The sequence below is a fragment of the Littorina saxatilis genome, linkage group LG11 (assembly GCF_037325665.1).
Source record: "Littorina saxatilis isolate snail1 linkage group LG11, US_GU_Lsax_2.0, whole genome shotgun sequence".
In the NCBI taxonomy this organism is placed as follows: Eukaryota; Metazoa; Mollusca; class Gastropoda; order Littorinimorpha; family Littorinidae; genus Littorina; species Littorina saxatilis.
The window spans coordinates 7,010,669-7,021,243 of record NC_090255.1 but is presented as its reverse complement, the minus strand read 5'-3'; the positions used below and the strand labels follow the sequence as shown (position 1 = coordinate 7,021,243).

Genomic DNA, 10,575 nt, shown 5'->3' with positions numbered 1-10,575 from the left:
GAAAAAGAAATGGGTCTCCTACTGTTTGTCTGTTCTGTCTGTGTTTAATTCTGTTATAGACAGGAAAACTTGTCCTGAATACCTGTGTTGAAGCAGGTTATTTGTTTCCAACTTGGAGAGTGAATGCTTAAAAATCTACACCAGGAACACCTAAGACAAAAACAAATTCTCTGCAATTGCTTTTTTGCTGGGAAGTACTGAGTTTTGGGAGCTGTTGAGCTGGTCTTTGAGTTTTAAGCTCTGTATGCGAATGCAAGAATTTAACTAAAAACGTGACTTTTTCCACTGGCAAAATGTCTTTGAGCTTTAAGCTCTGTATGCGAATGCAAGACTTTGGGACTGAAAACGTGACTTTTTCCACTGGGAAAATTGCGAATAGACATCTACAGTGAATATCAGCATTTTATTTTACGTCCGAGTGAGTGGAATTAACTCCCTTTAGTGTTTATTGGTATTGTGTAGCAAGGAGTGTGTTTAGTCGGAACCATGTTATAATAAACTCATACAGGGTGACCCACAGAAATTGCCACCCACAAATATTGCTAATAACGTCTACATGTGTTCAGCGACAAATTCAAATTAATATCGTGTACTTTAACTTCAGCAGTTGGCAAAGTTAAATGGTCTGATAACGATGAGAAAAAAATATGTTTTACATTTGGGGTTCGACTTAGCAGTACGAGGTTTGAAATGGGCGTGAGCCACACATGCAGTAATTAGCAGCCTTTTTATGGGTGGCAATTTGTTTTAATCGCCCTGTAAAAGCTTTGAATCTTGTTCTGAGCAAGCGAACAAATGTGAAGATTTGAAAAAAGGATTTTCGAACTAGTGCTCACTTTGCTGATTCACGAACTGTAAAAGGCTTCCTATAAAGTTAGTTGAAGTGTGTTTGGATTATCTCACTTCCTTGGAAGTTTGTTTCAAGTGTTTGGATTATCTCACCTTCTTTGACGTGTTTTGAAGTGTGTTTGGATTAATATCACTTTTTTGACGTTTGTTGAAGTGTGTTTGGATTATCTCACTTTTTTTTACGTTTGTTGAAGTATGTTTGGATTCTCTCACTTTCTTTGACGTTTGTTGAAGTGTGTTTGGATTATCTCACTTTCTTTGAAGTTTGTTGAAGTGTGTTTGGACTATCTCACTTCGTTTGAAGTTTGTTGAAGTGTGTTTGGGTTACCTCACTTCGTTTGAAGTTTGTTTCAAGTGTGTGAGAGCTATATGTTGACACTTTAAAATGTGCTGTTTGGACTGTTTGCATTTGCAAATCTGATTTGCTGATGGTTTGTAAGGTAAGAGTGTGTTCTGGGATGTTTCAAACGTGTTAGAGTAAAATTAATATACTGAAGTTTTTGTTTTACATATTTTTTATTCAGCAGAACTCTGCACAGATATCGAACAAACATCAATATGAAAACATCAAAATTAGAAACTTGAGAAAAGCGTTAAGAAGTTTGACCTCATCAGTACAGTTTGTATGTTTTTTTTCTTTTCTTCCTTATGTGATTGTTTCGTCGTTTTACTCTTGCCTTGTGTGTGTGTGCTTCAGTACTGAAAATTCGTCAATTTATTTGGTGTGCTGTTTAGTGTATCTGCGAAGCTTCAAAACAAATTGAGACAAAAACTCAATGTGTAGATGATAAAAGATAGCTTTATTTGTTACCCCAGAATCTTGCCAGTGAAAATCGGTGTCCACTAACCCCAATCATTTTTGAGTTAATTTGCTTTTTTGAAGTTCTTTTGTGACCGTGATTGCAACATGGATAAGAAGTATATTACATGAGCAGACGAAAAAATACGTTAATTATAACAGTGCTGTGTACGGCGGGATTCCAGGGTATCTCGGGTGGGTCTCTTTGTCCCTAAACGAGTATGAAGTGCGTTTGTGTTTTTTTCGCCATTATTGACTGATTTTCATAAAGTTAGTTTATCAAAAGTTTCTACATTTCAGAAACACTGAATACTCCATGCTAGCAATCGGGTTATGCATGCTTACTAAGGTCAGGAAAGAGAGAGAGAGAGAGAGAGAGAGAGAGAGAGAGAGAGAGAGAGAGAGAGAGAGAGAGAGAGAGAGAGAGAGAGAGAAAGAGAGAGAGAGACGGAAAGAGAAGGGGGATGGGGTAGGGGGGGCAAGAGAGGGAGGCAAGGAAGCATCAATTTACCATCTATATCTACATACGGCTTGTGTGTGTCTGTCTGTGTGTTCGCTATGCACGGCCAAAGTTCTCGATGGATCTGCTTCAAATTTGGTGGGCATATTCAGGTAGACTCCGGACACTATCTGGTCGATGAAAATTTTCAACACGTGCTCTCAGCGCGCAGCGCTGAACCGATTTTGGTTTTTATGGTTTTTCTGTACATCCATTCCCAGTAACTCTTCCTTATCTTCTCCAGTGTTTTGCGCGTTTATCTCCCACCCGGCAAAGCCGGCGTACGGTGCGCCACTCACCCGGCAAACCGGGTATTCGGCTCTATCCCGGCTCTATTCGGCTCTATCCCGGCGAAGCGGGTAATCATCTAGTCATAAATATAGAAGCAACTCCAGAGCTCAGATTTGCAAAAGGAGGAAAAGTGAATCGCGAAAAGAAAACATTAAAGTGTTAACACCCACACGATCGATCCTTCTGCCCTTAACCTGTCTTTTCATATAATTAGGCACACAAAAAAAGGTGTGGTTAAGGTAACACAGCCCAAAAAAATAAAGAAGCAAGGTAGGCAATCTCTTTTTTTTTAAACTTTTTTTTCTAATGTGTACAAATTAAAGGCACAGTGCAGCTCACAGCCTTCGTTTTGCGTTTTTGTTGCAGCTGAGTGCATTTACAATTCAAAAATCCTCCTATGGTAGTAAAACAAACCCAAAACTACCCAACGACGACATCTGTGAAGCTCGACAGTTTCTTGTTCACGCGAGTGCATAAATTAACCTAGTTATTACGTTGGTGTTTGGTCGTAGTTCGATTCAACTGAGTGATTCCGGCCTCCATTTTGTTTTACACAAACTCATGACGACGTCTGATATAGTTTGCTAGTGACGTGTCTTTTTGTGCATGATGTGGTGATCTACCTGATCTAAATTTAGATCCAAAAATAGGTCAACACCAGCCTGGTCCGAGTACGAAATTAATTCGCAAACAAATCGCAGTTCTTGACTCTTTGGGTGCAAGTCAATGAAACTTGGTAGTTCTTCTAACGGATAGCTGCCTGAGGTATGACTAAAAGCCACAGGGGCTCCGTGCACCTGGATTTGACAAGTTCAGTACCTTTAAACCTACTTGACAGGGAAATAAGTGTGCGACTCGAGCGCTGTCGCTTTCATTGCGTTTTCTGCACTCGGTTTTTTTTGTTTTGTTGTTTTGACAAATGTAATAAAAACTTAGAGTCGGCCCGTAACCACACCTATTTTTTTAGGCCTTACACAAGCGAGAAAACAACCCATTTAAATAAAAGGAAATATATCAAGACGAGTGACATGGAAATGAGTCTGAAAGCTGAGTTCTTAAACCTGCATGACATTTAAAAAAAAAAAAAAAAACGCCAATAGATCGATGACAAACGTGTCTGATAGCGTGCCCAAGGTTATAGAGCCATTCGAGTAAAAGGGTTCTATTCACGTTGACGTGCAACGTGCAAACACAAGAAATAAACTTTAAAAATGATAGAGAACGTGAAGCTGACAAAACGACGAACAAACAAAACAAATAAAGACACCTGAAATCTTAAAACCGCATGACATTCATAACAATAAAACCACGCCAATAGATTAATGGCAAACGTGTCTCGTAACGTGACCAATGTTAACGAGCCATTCAAGTTTTGGTGTTGCCGGTAAAATGTGCAACTTCCAAAAACAAAAACAAAAATCTTAAAAGTAAAAGAGAACAGAAAACAAACAAACAAACAAACAAAACAAACAAACAAAACAAATAAAGACATGCAAATGAACAATATCCTGTGCATCCAATGGTGTGTAACCGAGTGCCGCCGAAACACAACAATCTGTCAATCACCTTTGGAGGCGAAGTCCAATCAAACAGGATTGAGAATTTCAGAGCGTATTTCTAAGCCCTATAAAAACTGTTATGGTTACACAAAGGGTCCCGTCGCGATATAACCTTCGTGGTGGAAAACGACGTTAAACACTAAATAAAGAAAGAAAGAACACAAAGGGTTTGTTTGTTTGTTTGCTTAACGCCCAGCCGACCACGAAGGGCCATATCAGGGCGGTGCTGCTTTGACATTTAACGTGCGCCACACACAAGACAGAAGTCGCAGCACAGGCTTCATGTCTCCCCCAGTCACATTATTATGACACCGGACCAACCAGTCCTAGCACTAACCCCATAATGCCAGACGCCAGGCGGAGCAGCCACTAGATTGCCAATTTTAAAGTCTTAGGTATGACCCAGCCGGGGTTCGAACCCACGACCTCCCGACCATGGGGCGGACGCCTTACCACTAGGCCAACCGTGCCGGTTTACACAAAGGGAACCAAGAACATACAGAAAGATGATGATGATAAAATCGTTTATTTAACGTAACTCTGTAAAAACATTGGCGACATTTGTCTTCAAATACAGAGAGACAGAAGCCGCCAGACCCCATCACAAGCAGAACTCTACAATCCACAGGTGTCTAGCCGGCGAGCTATAAATAGCTCGCACTCAAAGGCTAACAACTCTGCAGAGCCTGCTGTGAAGGGCGACGGTGGTCTCCCTGTCACAGGTGTTGGACCAGCTACCGTTTAAAAATACAACTAAGAAGAAGAGCACACAAAAACCTGGCCCACATACATCTCGTGATCCCTCAAAGTCTAGACTGGCTATTTCAGCAAGATTTGGATCATATCAAGAACAAAATCCTAGCATACAACCACGTCATGTCCCAAATAAACATTAGTTCTGGAGACAGAAAAACCAAGTTAGCATTGCAGCATATCAAGAACTACAGACCCTTATTTTTATGAACATGCTATACTTTTTTTTAGTTGAGTCCATAGAAAGGAACACGTCTGCAAGGCTGTCTGAGAGTGAGCAAACTGAAGTATCAGCGGTATTCTTAACTGCCACATTATTGACAGGAAACCCAACAAAATTGTGGATTTCTTGTATATAACGTTTCATTCTTGTTTCTAGGTCATGCCCTGTCCAGAAATGGAAGTAAACTTGCAAGACTGAATAAAACAAATATCAGAGCAACTTAAACAGTCTTCTTACCACCGGCATTTACCACAGAAAGACCCTATTAAAGGTGTACCTCTTTTTTTACGCTCACATGTTTTTAGTTCACGAACTGTCCAGAAATGGAAGCAAATTTGCAAGCCTGAATGAACAAAATGTCAGAGCAACTTACACAATGTTCTTATCATCCGCATTTACCACAGAAAAAAACCTTATAAACGTGCATCTGGTTTTTTTCGTTTATTAATTTTCCATTGACTGTCCAAAAATGGGAGCAAACTTGCTGAGGACTACAACAAAAACACAATCTGCAAGAACAAGTGTTCTAAAGTCGGGGTGACATCCAGGAACATGTCCCTAATGGTTTCACCGTGAGTGCGTTAAAACATTTATCATCAAGGAAAAATGTCTTGCTCGAGGGGAGATGGGGAGGGGGGGTAGGGGGGGTGTGGGTGGGCGCAAAGTGTCAATTCAAACAAATGCTTGTGGAGAGCAACGCGTGCACAAGAACAATGTATCACAGAGCTTCATCGTGAACAATTTCTGGTCAAGAAAAAGCATCATGAAACTTGATCAAGAACTGACTAAACCAGAATACGCCTAACCAAGAGCATAGCATCATGAAACTTGGTCAAAAACAAATCAACAAAGCATCAAAAACCTTGATAAAAACAATAGAACAATGGCGACTGCACGTACGTGAGAGCGAAAAACAAACATACCATAAAGCACTGACTGTACTCACGTTGGAATGACGAAAACGAAACAAGTATGTGTTTCGTTTTCGTCATTACAACGCGAGTACGGTGCGTTTTGGTATATTTTTTAATGATAAAAACATTAAACAATTAATTATGCATTGGAACAAGAACAATATTTCCAAAGCTTCGTTAACCTCGATCAAAAACAAGAGAGCGAAGCATTATACGTTTGATCGAGAACAAAGCATCATACAGTAACCTTTATGGACAATAAGAGAGCGAAGCATTATACGTTTGATCGAGAACAAAGCATCATACAGTAACCTTTATGGACAATAAGAGAGCGAAGCATTATACCTTTGATCGAGAACAAAGCATCATACAGTAACCTTTATGGACAAAAAGAGAGCGAAGCATTATACGTTTGATCGAGAACAAAGCATCATACAGTAACCTTTATGGACAATAAGAGAGCGAAGCATTATACGTTTGATCGAGAACAAAGCATCATACAGTAACCTTTATGGACAATAAGAGAGCGAAGCATTATACCTTTGATCGAGAACAAAGCATCATACAGTAACCTTTATGGACAATAAGAGAGCGAAGCATTATACCTTTGATCCAGAACAAAGCATCATACAGTAACCTTTATGGACAATAAGAGAGCGAAGCATTATACGTTTGATCGAGAACAAAGCATCATGACCCTGATCAAGTCCCGCAGTGGGGCACTGCGGTTATGAAATTAAAGGCCCCTCCTGTTTTTGGAACCGCAGGAGCTTTCTAGTTTGCTGTTAGGTAGATTTTTGGTTCCTCTTTCCTGTCATGCTCTCTTTTTCTTCATGAATTCTTTTCTTTTTTCTGCCTTCTTGCTCATTCACCTGTATTTTTTCCAAAAATCTCTTCTCTTGCCGCTTGTCTCGCGATTCATGTATAGTTTAATCTGTTAGTGTTCTGATGTAAGTCCAGCAGTAGATAGGTTAAGCCTATTTTAACATACTGGAAACTGGTAATCTTCCAGTAGGTATTAATTTAGTTTTACTAAAGCCTGCTGGGACACAAGTAATGGGTTAGTGCATTTGTAAACAGGAATCGCTTGACAAGTGGCCCCCTTCATCCCCCCTTCCTCGTCCTGATATGGCTCTGCGTAGTCGGCTGGACGTTAAGCAACAAATAAACAAACAAACAAACAAACCCTGATCAAGAACAACACATTGTGGAACTTTATCAACAACAAACGAAAGCGTCAGAAGTCGTACATGCAAAACAAAGCATCATAAAGTTTGATCGAAGCAAGAGAACAAACAATTATACGTGTGACCAAGAACAAAACAGCAAAACCTTGATCAAGAACAAAGCATACAGAGCTTGATCAAGAAAAAAAACTGCGTGATAAGCCTGATAAAGAGCAAAGCAACATGAAGCTTGATCTGAAAAAGAAGAACAAAGCATTATATATGTGACCAAAAACAAAGCAACGTACATAACCTTGGTCAAGAACAAAGCATCATAAACCTTTAACGAAAAAAACGAAGCATAAAACGTTTGATCGCGAACAAAGCAGGATACCCCTGATCTAAACAAACAGAAAGCGTCATGAGTCGGATAAAGAACAAAGCATGAAGAGCTTGATCAAAACAAACAGAAAGCGTCATGAGTCGGATAAAGAACAAAGCATGCAGAGCTTGATCCAAACAAACAGAAAGCGTCATGAGTCAGATAAAGAACAAAGCATGAAGAGCTTGATCCAAACAAACAGAAAGCGTCATGAGTCGGATAAAGAACAAAGCATGCAGAGCTTGATCCAAACAAACAGAAAGCGTCATGAGTCGGATAAAGAACAAAGCATGAGAAGAGCTTGATCCAAACAAACAGAAAGCGTCATGAGTCGGATAAAGAACAAAGTATGCAGAGCTTGATCCAAACAAACAGAAAGCGTCATGAGTCGGATAAAGAACAAAGCATGCAGAGCTTGATCAAAACAAACAAAACGCGTCATGAGTCGGATAAAGAACAAAGCAGGATACCCCTGATCCAAACGAACAGAAAGCGTCATGAGTCGGATAAAGAACAAAGCATGCAGAGCTTGATCCAAACAAACAGAAAGCGTCATGAGTCGGATAAAGAACAAAGCATACAGAGCTTGATCCAAATAAACAGAAAGCGTCATGAGTCGGATAAAGAACAAAGCATGCGGAGCTTGATCCAAACAAACAGAAAGCGTCATGAGTCGGATAAAGAACAAAGCATGCAGAGCTTGATCCAAACAAACAGAAAGCGTCATGAGTCGGATAAAAAAACAAAGCATGCAGAGCTTGATCCAAACAAACAGAAAGCGTCATGAGTCGGATAAAGAACAAAGCATACAGAGCTTGATCCAAACAAACAGAAAGCGTCATGAGTCGGATAAAGAACAAAGCATGCAGAGCTTCATCAAAACAAACAGAAAGCGTCATGAGTCGGATAAAGAACAAAGCATGCAGAGCTTGATCCAAACAAACAGAAAGCGTCATGAGTCGGATAAAGAACAAAGCATGCAGAGCTTGATCCAAGCAAACAGAAAGCGTCATGAGTCGGATAAAGAACAAAGCATGCAGAGCTTGATCCAAACAAACAGAAAGCGTCATGAGTCGGATAAAGAACAAAGCATACAGAGCTTGATGAACCTCGATGAAGAAAAAAGTCTTAACACGAGCAAAGTGTTGCTCAACCTCACTCATAAAGGGAACAACATGATTGTAGTCTCACACACAATCGTCTCTGCCGTAGTTAAGGTTTAGATCGATGTTCCAAATTGCATGACGACGCTGCAAACAGTCTGGCGAGTGATTTCGTAGAAAGTATTGGATGTTTTCAGTCCAATAATTATTGTGAACTGTTAGTGGAATAGATGTACTTATAATGTTTAAAACACCATGACACTGCTGAGCAATTGTCCTTGTTCTTGTAAGGACAGTAACATATTGAGTCTTGAGTTGACTTTGAGTTGAGTCACCACCACTGAAGCCTCCAACGTATAAACCTTCTCAGGGATGGCCAACTCCCAAAATTTTACCTCGCCAGCCGGGCGAGTAACTGAAAGAAAGTCACAAGCCCGCCAGAAATTGCGCTGGCCCGGTGCATCCCAAAGTTGCTCCATCTGATTTGAAACTCGATATTACAACCAAACATGTTGCATTTGACCAGAATTTTCACTGGCCAGCCGGGCGAGTTGCCAGGCGGTTTCTACTAGCCCGGCGGATTTTTACTCGAGCCTGGCGACTGGGCGGACGATTTGGCCATCCCTGCTTCTTCTTCAAGTTTCCCCCTCCCACCCCCGGTGTGTCTTGTCCAGACGAGATGACGACCTCTTCAGACTGATCGAAGATGCTTCTGGACACTTAAATCATAGTGAAGGATGATGAATGTCTAGGGGTCGATGGTCAAGCGTCTTAAGGCCAAAGATCGTGACGAGGGACTGGAGAGTCCATGAGCTCAGGGGCCAGTTTCATAAGATAGCAGTGAATCGACTGACAGTCGATCGACTGCCCAGTCGATTGACTGTGGTTGATCGCCGGGTCACCGAAAAGCGCGTTTCATGAGCGAATCACCGTCACCCGCGGACAACCGCAGTCGACCGACTGTACAGTAAGGCCAAAAAAAAAAATAGGTCTGTTTACGGTAACCCGACCGACCCTAGTTTTTTCGCGCGACCCTAGACTTTTTTTTGGCATTTGGGGAAAAAAAAAAAAAAAATCTTGTTTTTTTGGCAAAATAACGTAAAAATATGGTTTTTTGGAAAAAAAAAAAAAAAAAAAAAAAAAACAATCCCGACCTACCGACCCTATTTTTTTGGCCTATGTTACCGTAAACAGACCTATTTTTTTTTTTGGCCTAATCCGAATGGCCAATCGAGGGCTAAATTTAGCAACATTACCACTTCCGTTTGCTCATTCGCACGTGGAAATGGCCGATTTCGAAGAAAAAACTAGTCTCGGTCCGCTCAAAATAACAATGACCGAGACTTTCAGTAATTCCTTCGCGTGACGTCGAACCCTCTTACGCCATAATGTGACGTCTTCAAGACATAACCCTGACTTGTCTCCTGGATTACTGCGTCATGATAGATATATTTCGAAGAACAATCAGAAGGTTTGGCTCACAATCCAAAAAAGTGTGAGCATTGTGCCATTGACTGTGCGGATAATTACATTTATTTTCGGTTTACCGCAGTAAGCCGAACACAGTGTTGGGGAGAGAGCATCACCGTGTTTGGCCGACTTCCGGTGAGACGACCCGCAGTCGGCCGATTGAAATTTTGTTCGTGAAACCCGATAACGTCGGATTACTGTGGTTCTCTCGGACAACTGCAGTTGGTCGACTGTGTTTCTGGCTTATGAAACTGGCCCCTGGTCAGGGAGACAGGATTATCTCAGCTGACCGTTCTTGGCTACAGGAGAGAAGATGCGAAATGTTGTACCTCGTCTGTGTTGTCCAAGACAAAGCGTCAGCGAATGCGTGTAACTTGCAACGGTTTACGTAGATTTTCTCGCTTTGGAAATGGTGATGCGTTCTGTGATGCCTTTTACAGTGAATGCCATCATTGTTGAGGCAACCAATCGTCTCAATTTGATTGGGAAAGTCCAATTTCGTAAGCCGGATCTTCCAAGAAGGCATCCTTACTGCAGATCAAAACACTGGAAAGAGTACATTCTATA

At 41.0% G+C, this 10,575-nt stretch overlaps 1 protein-coding gene and 1 long non-coding RNA gene across 2 annotated transcripts in view; both read left to right on the top strand.

Moving 5' to 3' along the window:
- LOC138980653 (two pore potassium channel protein sup-9-like) overlaps positions 1 to 1,999 on the top strand; it is a 45,151-nt gene extending 43,152 nt beyond the window's left edge. The window contains exon 3 of the mRNA XM_070353562.1: positions 1 to 1,999. This exon is cut by the window's left edge and continues 968 nt beyond it. The gene's annotated coding sequence lies outside the window, so the exon portion shown is untranslated.
- Positions 1 to 9,689, top strand: part of LOC138979646 (uncharacterized) — a 145,245-nt gene extending 135,556 nt beyond the window's left edge. Inside the window, exon 2 of the long non-coding RNA XR_011460070.1 lies at positions 6,595 to 9,689. This is a non-coding gene — a long non-coding RNA (uncharacterized lncRNA). The remainder of the gene's footprint in view (positions 1 to 6,594) is intronic.
- Positions 9,690 to 10,575: the final 886 nt, after the last annotated feature.